The sequence below is a fragment of the Triturus cristatus genome, chromosome 2_1 (assembly GCF_964204655.1).
Source record: "Triturus cristatus chromosome 2_1, aTriCri1.1, whole genome shotgun sequence".
Lineage (NCBI taxonomy): Eukaryota > Metazoa > Chordata > Amphibia > Caudata > Salamandridae > Triturus > Triturus cristatus.
The window spans coordinates 551,112,512-551,128,102 of record NC_140581.1 but is presented as its reverse complement, the minus strand read 5'-3'; positions in this window follow the sequence as shown (position 1 = coordinate 551,128,102).

Sequence of the window (15,591 nt, the reverse complement as noted above, 5' to 3'; positions counted from 1 at the left end):
TAGAATCCTGGTTAGCCTAACACTGTACCTGCATCCTAGTATTTTTCCTTGATGTCTAGGTCCCCACCTGTCACAATGGAGTTCCAGTTAGCCCACCTTGAGGGGTATACAGTAAGGCAGCTGAGAGAATTCGGGCAGGGGATGGGGGTGCCTGGGGTGCGGAGAGCCAAAGGACCGGAACTCTGTACAGCCTTGAGGGCATGGGTAGAGGCCCACCCAGAGGGGAGAAGGAATGGGGGACAGGAGGGGCAGGGTGCACCTCAGGAGGAGAGCGCGCAGGAGGAGCTAGACCTGCTCAATGTTGATGTGTCTGAAAATTTGCCACCAGGGAGACGTTCCGGGGCAAGCAGTAGGACAGGGTCTAGGAGGAGCGCGTCACCAGAGGAGTATGAGGACAGGAGGGAGGAGAGGCAGTTGAAGTGGGAGCTGGTCAAGCTAGAACAAGAAAGGGAATATAAAAGACTAGCGATGGAAGAGAAGAAGCTGGCGCACGAGCTGCAGCTTAAAGAGTTGAAGCTGCGGGCTCTCCAGTTGAATGCATCCAATAAGGACAATGGTGGCAGCATACCAAAGGCTCATCAGTAGCCAAAATGTTATCTGCCCAAGGATATAATTGCCAGTTACACGGTGGGGGATGACATCGCCAAGTGGCTGGAGGCGTATGAGGTGGCCTTGACAGCCCATGGGGTACCTGAGAGCAACTGGGGGGGGTGGCCTGTATCGCTACATACCTCCCAATGTCAGGGACACCCTGTTGTATCTAGCCAAGGCGGATCAGGTCAGGTATGCCCCCATGAAAGAGGCGCTCCTTAAGAAATTTAGCCTCAACCCCGAAAGGTATCGGCAGAAGTTCTGTGGCAGCCATAAGCTGTCCACACAAAATTGGGTGGATTTTTTTGATTATGCCCGTAAGGCGCTAGATGGTTGGGTGCGTGGCAGCGAAGCACATGATTACGAGGGCTTATACAATCTGTTTTTAAGAGAGCACCTCTTGGATAAGTGTTTTCCGGAGCTGCGCCAACATCTGGTGGACCGCAAGTTAACTGATCCCCGTGAGCTTGCGGAAGAGGCGGACATTTGGGTTAGCACCCGGGTGTCTCACAAGGGCCCCGGGGGAGATGGCCCGAAAGGCGGACAGGGTTTCCCCCAGAAGAAAGAGGGGGGAGATGAAAAGGTGGAGTTCTCGCGAGGCCCACAACCTAGACAGTTTGGGAAAGGAGTAGGGACCCCACCTCAGTCCAATTCCCCAAAGCCCACCTACCCTGACAAGAGTCAGCAGCCAAGGATTGTGCGGTGCTATGAATGTGGGGAGATTGGACACTACAAGGGCGATCCTAAGTGTCGCAAGAGACCCCCAGCCCCAACGGGCGGGAAGAGCCCCGGGGTGGCTAGTGTAGCGCTTGGGGTGGAGCTGCCCCTAGATAGGGGAGTGGACAGGCCTGACCCTGGTTTCACTCGGGGATAGAGAGATGGTCCCAGTGGTGTCCCTACCCCCTAACACTGCTAAATACCAGCAGAGGTTGAGAGTTAACGGGGAGGAGGTGGAGGCTCTGAGGGACACAGGTGCCAGCATGACCACCGTAGTGAGGCGGCTGGTGTCCCCAGAGCAGGTAGTCCCCGATGAGTTCCATCCGGCCGTGTTGGCTGACGGCAGTGTGAGTCACTATCCAGTGGCTCAAGTTCCCTTTGAGTGGGGAGGAGTCAAAGGCCTATTGAGAGTTGCGGTGAGTCCTGCCTTGCCTGTGGGGTGCTTACTAGGGAACGATCTAGAGCACACCGACTGGAAAGATGTGGAATTTCGAGCCCATACTGAGATGCTGGGGTTACCAGGATGGACTTGCGTAGTCACGCGGTCCATGGCTGCCCGGCATGGAGCTCGACCCGGGTTGGAGCCTGGGATAATGGCCCAACCCAATGCCGATTTTGGAGAGGAGAATGTGGTGGAGGACACGCCCCGTGTGATGGATGGGGAGCCCGCGGAGGTACCCCGGAGTCTGCGGAGGTGGATGTCGCTCCCGTGGGGGACTTGCCGACCCTGGCTGACTGGCATGTGGAAGGAGGGCCTACCCGGGAGGAATTTTGTCAGGCGCAGAGGGAGTGTCCCACGCTTGATGGCATGCGGCGGCAGGCCGAAGCCCAAGCGGCCAATCAGGAGACTGGCGGTTATCACGTGTATTGGGAGGATGGACTCCTGTACAGTGAGCCTAAGGTTCTGGTGCATGGATCTTCGAGGGCCTTAGTGGTCCCCCAATGCTTCCGGGTCCTGTTGGAGTTGGCACACGAAATACCCTTAGCTGGACACCTGGGCCAGGACAACACCTTTGCGCGGTTGGTCCCACATTTTTATTGGCCCAGGATGAGAGTTGCCTCTGACACCTATTGTAAGACCTGTAAGTCTTGCCAGGCGAGTGGCAAGACTGGGACTAAACTGAAGGTCCCTTTGGAACCGCTCACGGTGGTCGGGACCCCTTTTGAGCGGTTCGGAATCGACATTGTGGGGCCGTTGGACCCTCCGACCTCAGCGGGACACCGGTTCATTTTGGTATTAGTGGACCACGCCACGCGGTACCCGGAGGCTATTCCTCTGAGGACCATCACTGCACCGGTGGTGGCGCGGGCCCTGTTGGGGATTTTTAACCGCGTGGGATTCCCCAAGGTCGTGGTGTCAGACAGGGGCACGAATTTCATGTCGGCCTATATGCAGGCCATGTGGAAGGAGTGTGGGGTAACCTATCGGTTCTCCACTCCTTACCACCCCCAGACTAACGGGCTCGTAGAGCGCATTAACAAAACTTTAAAAGGGATGATCCGGAGCCTACCAGAGGACTTGAGGCGTAAGTGGGACGTCCTCCTCCCTTGCCTGCTGTTCTCCTACCGTGAGGTGCCGCAGAAGGGAGTCGGGTTCAGCCCTTTTGAGCTGCTCTATGGCTATCCTGTTAGGGGGCCCCTCAGCCTAGTGAAGGAGGGGTGGGAGAAGACTTCGCAGAAGCTTCCCCGTGATATTGTCAGCTATATGCTGGCATTCCGCAGCCAGATAGCCAAGCTGTGGAAGGCAGCCTCAGAGAATCTGGAGGCTAGCCAAGCCGTCATGAAGGAGTGGTATGACCGCAACGCTCGGACGGTAGAGTTGGACGCTGGACAGAAGGTGTGGGTCATGGAGCCTGGGGAGCTTAGTGCCCTCCAGGACCGGTGGACTGGTCTGTACGAAATTGTGGAGCGACGAGGCCAGACCACCTATGTCGTTGACTTAAAGACCCCCCGTCAGCCCCATCGGGTGCTCCACGTCAACCGCCTGAAGCCGCACCATGAGCGATCTGAGCTTGCTGTCCTCATGGTGACGGATGGGAGCGAGGAGGAAGAGAGTGAGGCTCTTCCTGACCTTCTGGCGGCCCAGGAGAAGGATGGATCGGTGGAGGGTGTGATCCTCTCCCCATCCTTGACCCCAGAGCAACAGAGGGACTGCCGCCAGGTGTTGGGGCAGTACGCCTCGTTGTTCTCCCTCACGCCTGGAATCACTCATCTGTGTACCCATGAGGTGGACACAGGAGACAGCCCACCGGTAAAGAACAAGTCTTACCGGCTATCTGACCGAGTGAAAAACAGCATCCAGAATGAGGTGGCAAAAATGCTGGAGCTGGGGGTGATCGAACCTTCCAGCAGCCCGTGGGCTAGTCCGGTGGTGTTGGTGCCGAAAGCGGCCCCACTGTGCACCACACCAGAACTTCGGTTCTGTGTGGACTACAGGGGATTGAACTCTGTCACGAAGACAGACGCTCACCCGATCCCACGAGCAGACGAGCTGGTGGACCGGCTGGGAGCAGCCCGGTACCTCAGCACCATTGACTTGACGCCTGGGTACTGGCAAATTGCCATGGCCGATGGAGCAAGGGAGAAAACAGCGTTCTCCACCCCCGAGGGCCACTTCCAATTCCGAGTGATGCCCTTCGGGCTCAAGAATGCTCCGGCCACCTTCCAGCGGTTGGTGAACCAGGTGCTATCTCGCCTGGAGTCCTTCTCAGTGGCATATCTGGATGACATAGCTGTCTTCAGTAGCACCTGGGAGGACCATCTGCAGCACCTCCAGGAGGTACTGCAGGCTCTACAACGTGCTGGTCTAACTATCAAGGCCAGCAAGAGCCAGATTGGACAGGGATCTGTCGTTTACCTGGGACACCTGGTGGGCGGGGGTAAGGTGCAACCCCTCCAGGCCAAGATTGAAACCATTCTGGCCTGGGAGCCCCCCAAGACCCAAACTGCGGTCCGAGCTTTCCTCTGCCTCACTGGGTATTACCGCCGGTTTGTCAAGGGATATGGCACCATCGTAGCCCCCTTGACAGAATTGACGTCCAAGAAGCAGCCACGTAAAGTAATCTGGACGGCTGCTTGCCAAGAGGCATTCGAGACTCTGAAACACGCGATGTGTACCGCTCCGGTGCTTGCGACACCGGACTTCGGAAAAGAGTTCATTGTACAAACGGATGCCTCAGAGCACGGCATAGGTGCGGTGCTCTCGCAACTCAACACCGAAGGCCAAGACCAACCTATGGCCTTTACCTCCAGAAGACTCCTCCCTCGGGAACAACGATGGAGCATCATCGAGCGAGAAGCCTTCGCGTTGGTCTGGGCTCTGAAGAAGCTGAGGCCATGCCTCTTTGGCTCTCACTTCCTGATTCAGACGGACCACCGCCCCCTTCGCTGGCTCATGCAGATGAGAGGCGAAAACCCCAAGTTGCTAAGGTGGTCCATTTCCCTACAGGGGATGGACTTTCGGGTGGAACATCGGCCCGGAGTTGACCACGCCAATGCTGACGGTCTCTCCTGGTTTTTCCGCCTTAGCGATGAGAACTCCCTAGAGGTTGGGTAGCTCTCCCCTCTTTCGGCTGGGGGGACGCGTGTTAGACCTGTCAGCCCTAGGGTGGTCTTCCCTGTATTTTTGCGCTTGCCTCATTTTTTCCACCCCCTTTTTCGTTGGCCTTAGGTCTCCGTGCGCCTTTGCACTGCTAATCAGTGTTAAGGTGCAGGTGCTCTCTTCCCCCAAGATGGCTGCCACAGGCCCCTGCTACTGCGGAGTGGCCTTTTTAGTAGCACCCTAGTTGCCAGGAGCTGGCTGAGACCCTACAACAATGTTGCGACACCAGCCCGCCTTTTTGTCCTATAGCTAGAGTGGGGAAGCTCTTGGAACTTGCTGGAACCTTCTAGAAGAAGGGTGGGGTTTACTTTTGCCGCCTTAGAGGGTGGTCACCTGACCTAGGGCTACTTAAGGAAAGGAGGGAACATTTTTTTAGTCAGTTGGGGCGACGCAGACCTGGGGGAACCTACGCAGGAGTTTTAAGCGGGAGGGCCTAGTCAGGGACTTATGCCTCTGAAAGTGACAGGGCTTAGGTGCTGCCTTTTAAGTGAGTGAGGGATCCTGAACTAGCCCACTGATCTGGCCCAGTGGGAGGGGAACCCAGGGACAACCTACCAAGCCTGACTAGGAGCTATCTAGTCACCAACTCAACCTACCCCCTTCCCCCAAGGAACAAACCTACTAAGGGCGCCAGATACAACAAGTGCCAAAAGGGCGAAGAAACTTACCCAAGAACTTACCACAAGAACTTACCACAGAAACTTAACACAGAACTGCTGGGGGATCAACCAGGTACCCGCGCTGTGCCATTCCTGCGCTCCCTGGCGTCACCTGGGCCCCCTTCCTAGCTTGTTCTGCCACTGGCATGTGGCCTGCTGCCTCTCAGCTTGCCTGCCCCGAGCCGGGGCGTCATCGTGAGAGAGGGGGCGCCGGGCGCCAAATCGATCGCCACCCCTGAGCTGCAGGCCACCCCTTAAGTTCAGCCACCCCCGTCGGGGTCACCAAAACGAAGAGCTCACCACTGCGGCCCCGGCCGTGTAGATTAACCTCTGACCTCCACGGGGCCCGCGGGGAAGACCGGGGCCCCGCCGCGACCCAAGACGTCCATGCAACGCCGCCCGTAACGAGAAGAAGGCCGCGCTAGGCCTGGAAGCCAAAGCCAAGGGCTCTGGTCACCTGACGGGGGCGGACTGCCAAACGCCGCCCCCGCCGCTGTGCCATTCGTTCGTTGGGCCACGCACCCGCAGGCCGCGCTGTCATTGGCGGCTGCGGGCGCGGGCCTCTGAAGCCTGCAGGATGTCCCCGCGGAGCTCTCCGGCCACGTCTGGCCTGTCTGGGAGCCCCGCGCCATCCACCTCGACCCGGACTTCGCCGGGAGGATTCCAGGAGTGCCCGCTTCCCCTGCCCCGAGCAGAGGGAGCCCTTCACCGGGACCCGCGAGGGATCGTAGACCAAGGTAACCCCCAGGGGAAGAGGGCGGGAGGCCCATGTGGAGCCCGAAGCACGCCCCTCCCCCAGGGGGGACCCCTATCATCCCGGACAGAGGAGCCTCAACCCCCGTCCTATGCCGGGGTAAGGGGCTACCTAGTAGAAGGAGTAGCGCTGTGACTTCCTCCCAGGTGAAGTGCTTGAATCTCATGCAAGTGGAGCGCTGTCATGCTGAAGCTCCAATGAGATTACCCGGTGAGCGCCTCAGTGACTATGATGCCTAGCGCTCCAAAGATAGAATGATTAGCACTGTGGTGATCTTGTCTGTTTAGCGCCTCAGTGTTAAGTTGGCTAGCGCTTCAGTGATTTACCAGGCTAGTGCTGCCATAAACCGGCAATGTTTAATGCGCCATGGTAATGCCATGTTTCAGGCTACATTGAAATGCCCAGTTCGGAAGCGCTATTGTTTTGCTATGTGCAGCGCTATGTTGAAATGCTCTATTTGAAGCGCTAATAATTGGCTATGTGCAGCGCTATGTTGAAATGCTCTATTTGAAGCGCTAATAATTTGCTATGTGCAGCGCTATGTTGAAATGCTCTATTTGAAACGCTAATAATTTGCTATGTGCAGCGCTATGTTGAAATGCTCTATTTGAAGCGCTAATAATTTGCTATGTGCAGCGCTATGTTGAAATGCTCTATTTTAAGCGCTAATAATTTGCTATGTGCGATGCTATGTTGAAATGCTCTGCAGTGTTTGACGCTCCCCAGGATCACCAGGTGGCGCGCTTTGGTTCCATACCAGGTTTAATGTATTCATGTACTGCCAATCTAGTCATAATGAAATGCTTTGGATCCTAATGTGATTTGGATAAAACTGATTGGTTTCATTCAAACGTACTGTGTGGTGTCAATTATTGCGTGCGTTCCCTGTGTCAGTGGATGTGTGTGCTGTATGGTCACTTTACACGTAAGCCTTTGGGCGCCTACCTGCTCGAGTCACGTTACCCCCATAGGGCCTGGTGACCCTCGGTTCTACATAATCTATCTAATAAAGGGTCAAAGATAACATTAAAATCACCTCCAACAATTAAAGGGGCATTACCGACCTTTAGAACCTCTGTTGTAAGATTAGTCCAAAAAACTGGGTCATCTGCTGTAGGACCATAAATATTTAATAAAAATAGAAATGAGTCAGGAACTTTAATTTTACCGAGTATATATCTACCATCCGTATCAGAAGTGTTACTCAAAATTTGATTTTTTTGCAAAGAAAATAGCTACACCATTTTTTTACCATTGGCAGGAGAAGAGACAATAGCATCTACCCATTTCTTTTTCATATAATCTAAAGTTGTATTATCTATATGAGTCTCTTGTATAAAACAAACATCAGCTTTGCAACTACCTAGATAATCTAGAATTTTTGTACGTTTAACTGGATGGCGCAATGCTTTAACATTCAATGAAACTACTTTAATATTATGTATATTAGCCATAAGAGAAGAAAGGAGAAAAAAGTTCAAGAAGAGGAAGATATAAGAAGATCAAGAGAATTAGAAAAAGGTAGTTCCAGATAAGGAAAAAGGAAAGGAAAACTGAAAAAACATGGAAAAAACGGCAAACAGAAGACAGGAATTTGAAATGTGAAACGCACACACGCTGCACAAGCATGACCAGAACCGCTGGAGCCCATTACAGAGAAATTTCAGTACTTTGTCAGAAAAGGCATAACTGGCAAAAATTAAGTAGCAGAGTCATTGGTATCCATAGAATGCTGTGACTGATGATCCAAAAAATTCCTCCCGTCTTCTGGACGTTAAAAAGATTTTGAAAAATGATCCTTCCAAATGCGCATCGTCGATGGATCAAAGAGACCATATTAGTAGCATAGACTGCGTAGTTGAGGACGAAGAGCAGTAAATTCTTTGCGAATTGAGACAGTTTCTTTGGCAAAGTCTTGATGAATATAAATTCTATTCCCATTGATCATCAAAGAAGGTATTTCTCTAGCTGCTTTTCTGATTAGAACCAAATGGTGCTGTCGAAGAACTTTAAAAATCATATGTCGCGGTTTTGTGTGTTGAGGGTTCCTATGTGAGGGAGTTCTATGAGCTTTATCAATTTCAAACTTTTCTGAAAATTTAATTTGTAAAAGACCATGTAATAAGCTCTCCAAATATAGTCTACTGTTATCTCCCTCAACATTTTCAGGTAAATTAAATATGCGTAAATTATATTGTCTGTTACGATTTTCCAAGTCCAATAATGTTGAGCACATAGGTGAAATTTTTGCCACAAGTGGAATAAATGAGTCAATTTTGACCTTATTATCCTGTATTTTAATGGAATTATCCGATATTTTCATTGACAGGCTGGCCATGTCTTTACGCACATTTTTTACTTCAGATGCAATAGTGTCTGTATTGGCACAAAGTGCCTGAATCTCCTCTAATATTAAAGAGAGTGAGGGTTCAGAAGACTCCATTACTTTAGATTTAGCAGGAGGAGGAGAAACTTGCTGCTTCCTTTTATTAACAGAACCTTTAATTTCCATTTTAAAGGGAAAAAAAAAGTCAGAAATATAATTGCAGAAGCAAAATAACAAATGAACAAATGAAAGCTGTGGAACTATCCAAGAAATAACTGGTGCAGCAGCTAAAATGGGCTGGGGAAGTGGCTAGGCCCAAGCCAGGCCTTTTCCTGAATGTTCACTCCGCCCCCTTGACTGAAAGCCTGGCTGTACCTGAGTGCTGTGTAGGGAGCAGTAACCAGACGGTGAAAAAACCCACTTCAGCTGTGTAGAAACCTCTCAAAGCGCTCCACCATGAAGGTCAGTCCCTTAAAAATGCAGCGACCTCCTTTATGCTGCTTTTCTGACTAAATTTCGTCGTTGAATGATGTAAAACGGGCCGAAAATGCGCGAAGACCCTCACGCGGCGGCCATCTTGAATCACGCGCTCGCGTGTCCCCTTGGCACTGTTCTTAATTTGAACTTTAAAAGTTTAGATCTCCGGTTTGCCTTTTTGGATTTTTGTCGATTTGGTGTCCTTTTATTTATTAGTATATTTACTATTTTTCTAACTTTGTTTGAGATTTTTCTTGTGTTGTGATGTTATTCCTGTTTTATTACTTCACTAAGTTAAGACGATCTACCAAGTGGCTATTCTCAGGATTTTAATGACTTTAGTGGTTCAGCCTGACAAGTACTGATTATTACTTGAGGTAGGTACTTACCCCCCTCAAATACTACTCCAGACCAATCAGGTTTCATCCCCATGAGATCTGCATCCCATAATTTAGAAACCTTGTTCACCTTACTGAAGCATTTAGATCCAGGTTTAGCGTTGGCCTCAGTGTTATTAGATGCCACTAAGGGGTTTGATTCCCTTGAAAGGGAATTCCTCTTTCTGTTACTATCAGGAATGGGACTTTTGCAACCCTTTGTGGCATATATAAGGCTGCACTATACTGGCCCCATGGAGCGCACCTGCCTTAATGGAGCAGTCTCTGCTTTTCTAGCTTAAACTAAAGGCACAAGACAGGGATGCCCACTCTCTCCAATTCATTTTGTTATTGAACTAGAGCTCCCTGCTTGTAAATTACACGAGCAATAAGCAAACTCTGGCCTTAACTTTAGGGAGCAGAGATTTTTGATATTCCTATGCTCTGACAGCATGGTAGTTTTTGTTAGTGAACCTAAGACCAACCTATCTCCTTTAATAAGGGCATATATAGTATTTGGGTATCTATACGGCTTAAACAAAAACTGATCCAAGTCTCTTTCTTGTCTTTCCCTTTACCTCCGCAACTCAAAAAGGCCCCCTGGAGTATCCACTTAAGTGGTGTTTTGACTTTGCTAAATATCTAGGTATCTGGATTAACAGAGATACAGGCTTTGTACTTGGGGAAAACTATGGTGTAGGAATTGCTCATCTAGAAGCCCACATTAAATGGTCATCTCGCTCTTTATCTCTTGAATGCAGAATAGCAATGATTCAGGTGATTTTCCTGGCAAAGTATCCCTTTAACAACATTTTTCTCCTACTAACTAAACCATTCTTTACAACACTATCAATTTCACTTGCCTTGGCTGGCAGGCAACTCGGTTTAAATAAGAGGTGCTTACATTGCCAAGAGAAGAAGAGCGATTTACACCCCTAGATCTAAAACTATACTATCAAGGTATTCAAGCTCAATACACTCAGTATTAGCACAAATAACCCCCTTTTACCGTCACGTGCCAATTGAGAGATATTATGCATTCCATTCCTCTTAGGGCAGCCTTATGCAATAAAAAATAGGTCGGGAAAACTGAAATAGATATGGCAAGCTTCACTGCAAAAGTATGGTACGAATTAAAATTAAAGTTGTGACATGTGCTTCTTTATTCAACCAATTTCCCACTGCTGCATCTGCCATGGATATCTGTGAACTACGAAAAAGAGGCACAGAAGGTATTTAGACAGCTTAATCTAATTGAATTTGGTGATTTCTTCCCTGAGGGCACATTCGTTCAATTAAATGCTTTGGCTGCTCCACACATATGTACTAAATTGGTAGCTATTCTGTCCCTACTGCTTTCAGCCTGCAAAGCTGACTTTTCTACATTTCCATTTGAGTGCCCCCCTTTAAGACATTAACTCTTTTGTTGATATTCACAACCACCTAATTACAGGGCTATATTACTCCATGAAGTTTGAGACCCTTATCTACACCCTGCCTTCTAGAGATAGGTGGAATTCAACACTTGGCAACTTGATATATGAATCAGACTGGATTTATGGATGCTAGCAAACTGGTGTACTATCCCCTAATAGCAAGTTACTAATTATACACTTTAAGTTTCTTCATAGGACTTACCATTCTCCATTAAGTTTAATGAAACAAACAAGACCAGATGCAGTATATTAAAGATGCAAGACGACACAGGCAGATTTTTCGCTCCTGGCATGGAGCTGCCCCCACATTAGCACATATTTGCAGGTTACCAGAAAAATCCCCAGAATAATTAAATAGCACATGTCTTGGATATCAAGATTTGCTTGTTGGGAGTGATCCACCATGTGCTTGTTGGTGTGAAGAAACTAATAGCAATAGTATTCTTGCTTGCGAGACATAGTAATGCTATATTCTGGGGTGTGGTCTTCCTTCCACTTGTGAAAACTGGCTCAAGCACATTATATACTTCAACAATTAGCTTGAAGTATATGTAGAACTGCATCATACCCTAGAGACATCTGGGTCCCGCTAAAATGTTACTTGCTCACTCAACACACTGACCAGCTGCTCTGAACACCTGTTCTTAATAGTGGAATAATTATATGTCTGGCTTGTCGTAGGAACAAACAGTTTGAGATGTTATTGATCATGGCACAACTGGGGTCGTGCACTTGTTGTATTACAAAGGCTGTGCATATTCTTTGTTGTGCTATGTTCTGATATAAATGAAATTGAAAAAAAAGCACGGGGCTGAGGCCAGGATCCCTGCAACACCCACAGCTGACATTGAAAAAAGACTGATAGGGAAGAAGATGGACTGCCTGACAGCTGCCACAATGACAACATGAAAGTCAGTGCACAGCTTGTCCAGTTACTCTGCAGTTTCATAATCAAAGTAGGAGAATGGCAAGATACACTGTATCAAGATCGTCTTGAAGGATAGGGGTGGCAGAGATCCCTGATCCAATATTAGTTGCAGCTCCTAAGGGATAGAAGGAAAGGAGGCTTCACTACTATGGTCGGGTGGAACCCTTCTGTTTTTAGTGGACAAAGTTATTTGTCCCCAAACAGGTAGAGCGTTGGGTTTGACAGGCTTCTCTAGAAATTTTGAAGGAAGAGAGCACAAGGAAATGGGACAGAAATTAGATAAAATAGCAGGATCAGCAGAAGGCTTTTGATAATGGGATGAGTAAGGCGTTTACTCAATTTAATAGGTACTATTAGTAACTTAGCAGAAGGACAGGGTTTTAGAGTAACGTGGTTTCGAAAAGGCGCCTACAACAGGTGTGCGTGTCTATTGGGATTTATGGTGTGTGAGACGGTGCTAACTGGAAGGGGAACCACCCTGAACCCCCTGAAACTAGACTGAGGTCTCACAGAATTGCTGCAGGCCTGTGCACACGTCAGAGTAAAATGCAGAGTAAGTACTCCTTCTTTCAAGACTTAATCACTCAACAATCACTGTATAGCTGAAAAAAAAAACCAATATGAAGTCTTGAGTGTTGTGTTCTTCTTTTACTGCCGAACGGTTGCCCAGCCAACACGTGTTTCGTCTGGGGAAGTACCCCAAGACTTCTTCAGGGCTGTGAGGCAATGCCAAGAAGGTATCTTGATACTCTAATCCGGTTGTACTTCTGTCCCAGGGTGTAGAAGGGACTGGATGTGATCCGCTGGAATCAAAGGTCCTGAGTGTGGGTCCCTATGGTGGAGCCAAGTGTGTGCTTCACTTCAAACTGGTTGTAATTCTGTCCCGGCTATGAGTGGGAGCTGAGGGTTCGTGGAGGGGCCAGAGGTCCTGAGTAAAGAACATCCGATATCGCCACTATCAGGGAAATTCTGATCCAGCGAGTGCACTGATTGCCTTCAATGAGTCTTGCCCTCACAGCCCTGAAGAAGTCTTGGGGTACTTCTGACGTGTGCACAGGCCAGCAGCAACTATTAGCAACTTATTAGCAGTAAGCATGGAGTCCTAAAATCTTTCCTTTCTGTGTCCGGAATCAGGCAGGAGAGCAGGATTGAAGTTTTTTAGCAGAGCAGGTGAGCTAGTGCAGCATTTCTTCTGTTAGTCGGGAGTGGGTATTTTAAAATGGCCCTCATCCAGAAGATCGTATGGGAAAATAAACAAAAACAAAATAGAGAGGGAAGCATAAGCCCCTGGGGAGCAGTCACGGCTAGCTTATCATTTCAGCCCCTCAGCAGCTGCCAGTGGGCATGTTATAGCGAGTCTGGATACTGGAGACATTGCCTATTCCAACCTTACGTGCTTTCACTGCAGGTGCCTCCATGCCTGCTTCAGCTTTCCAAGAGGTGGGGATGTGGCAATGATACATCCAGCAGACACAAAAAACTGCTGGAGTTTTCCCATAAGCTAGGACGGGTATCACAATTGTCTGTGGGTATGATTGCGTCCTGTGAACACCAGTGAGGTCAACCCAGCAAACACTGGGCAGCAAAGATCGGTTTGAATGGTTTCAGCAGTTCGAGACCACTATACTGTTGATCCAGCGTTACAGGAACAAACAAAGTCCCTTTCACGCTGGGTGAGTTTAAACCAAACTTACCATTTGGTTCATCATTATTTATCCTTTTCTTTGGCGATGAAATCTTTATAAGTTAATCAGGGTTTGGCAAAATAATATTTCAAAACTTAAAAATATCATCATTGAATAATCATATCATATAACTATTAATGTCTCTAATAAAGACAAACTCATTTTTTAAGTTATGCTTTATGCAAATAATGTGATTGCCCATCAAGTACAATACAGCTCGAATCATAAATCGCCATACTAGAGAAAATCATTAGCAAATATTATAGCAATTATACATCTCATATGTAAGAGCAATGAGTGAGTGGATAGGCGTTGAGACAAAAAGATCAAGAATAAGTAATTTGCAATTAGTTATGCAAATTCTGAATAATCATACTAACCAACTTACAAGATTCAAGAATATCCAAAAAGCTACCCTCTGGCCATGAGAGTAAGCTAGGCCCCTCAAGAATAGTTAAGGAGCAAAGTCTAAGAGTCAGGATCGGCAGAACAGCAGCCAGCCCACAGAATATAGGAAACAGTGTCACAGCTCCTTCCTCTAGCAAAGTAGGAAACGAGCTCACAAATCCCACCCCTTAATAATTATACCCTAAATTCACTACAAGTCCAACCACTATTCTATCCACCCCACAAAGAGAAAACATTTTATTTTCTAAAACAAGGATGGTTTGAATCCCACCACTGCTGACATGACTTCAGTTTCTACAGTTCTTTGTTATAAAGTATACACGTCATTTAGCCTTCAGTAGTAGAACTTCCATATCAACCTTCCGCCAGTCGTTCATATTCCTCATCCCGGCAAAAGTATCAAACTATATTCCAAAACGTCCTCAGGCCCGCACTGGGAGGAAGTTCGACTTTCGTTGTATTCATTGTTTCCTCCAGACAACCTTCGCCATCATCAGAGGCACGCGAAGAACAGCTCACAATATTCAACTTTCTTCCCTTCTACATTTCTAACATCCCATGTTAACTCTAAAATGTCTCTCGGGCCTTTTCTAAGACTATAGTTCTACGAAAGACAAATACATGCATTAATCATCACTTTATAAAGCTCTATTATCAAACGCATTTTGAACGCTTTCATTTGTTTTTCTTTTCTTTACATGCTGCACATTTATTTTCTATTTATTAGTGAAAAATACTAGTGACTTTTGTCTTATTTTCTACATTAGTCATGTGCATTTGTGGCCTACTTCATCTCTCCCAGCACGCGCTTGCACAGTTTTCATCTTTCCCCTTTAGTCTTATTTTCTGATTGGTGCTCCAAATTGTGGACCATTAACAACTGCAATGGGGCATTGGAAAAAGATCAGTCTGATGGCCATTCTTTTGGTTCTACCAAGATAAAGGTACTGTACCATGGATATGTTGAATGTTTACTACAGTACATCAGTTGCTAGAGTAAATCATGTGCATGTCTCATTACCTGTGAATGTTACAATCCATGTGAAATCCATGCAAATGAAAAACTGCATGTATTTTAAGTTGGTGTAAGCGCCAAGAGTATCAGCAGTCATTTGTTCTATTTAGTATGAAAAACATGTGATAGACTGCAGAATATCCTAGAGAACCTCCAGCTGATGAAATGAGCTGAGTGGATACAAGCCGACATCTCATGTAGCTCCTCTCATAGACCTATTCATCTCCCCCTCCTGGCAAACAGTACCAAGCACACTGTCTTGTTCTTTTTGCGCATTGTCAATAGGGAAAGAGCCTGCTGGGTTCCATATCATTTCAGCCGCAAAATTAAGCTCTACGTATCAAGATGCAGAACAAACCAAGCGCCCCGTGAAGCAGCAACATTAGGTCTCCACAGGTTCACCACAATTCAACATTTACTTTTTAAAGCAAGGTGAGTGTAATCCTCCTCTTAACTAAAATAAACCTTGAGTAAAGCAATATTAATGACTTACTATAAAAGTTACATTACTAATTCTGTAAACTAAGATATACCATATGCTTGCTTGGTGTGTGTAGAATGAGGATTGTGGGGGGGCGATGCGATAAATGGAATGTAAGTATGAAGGTTGCTGGAGG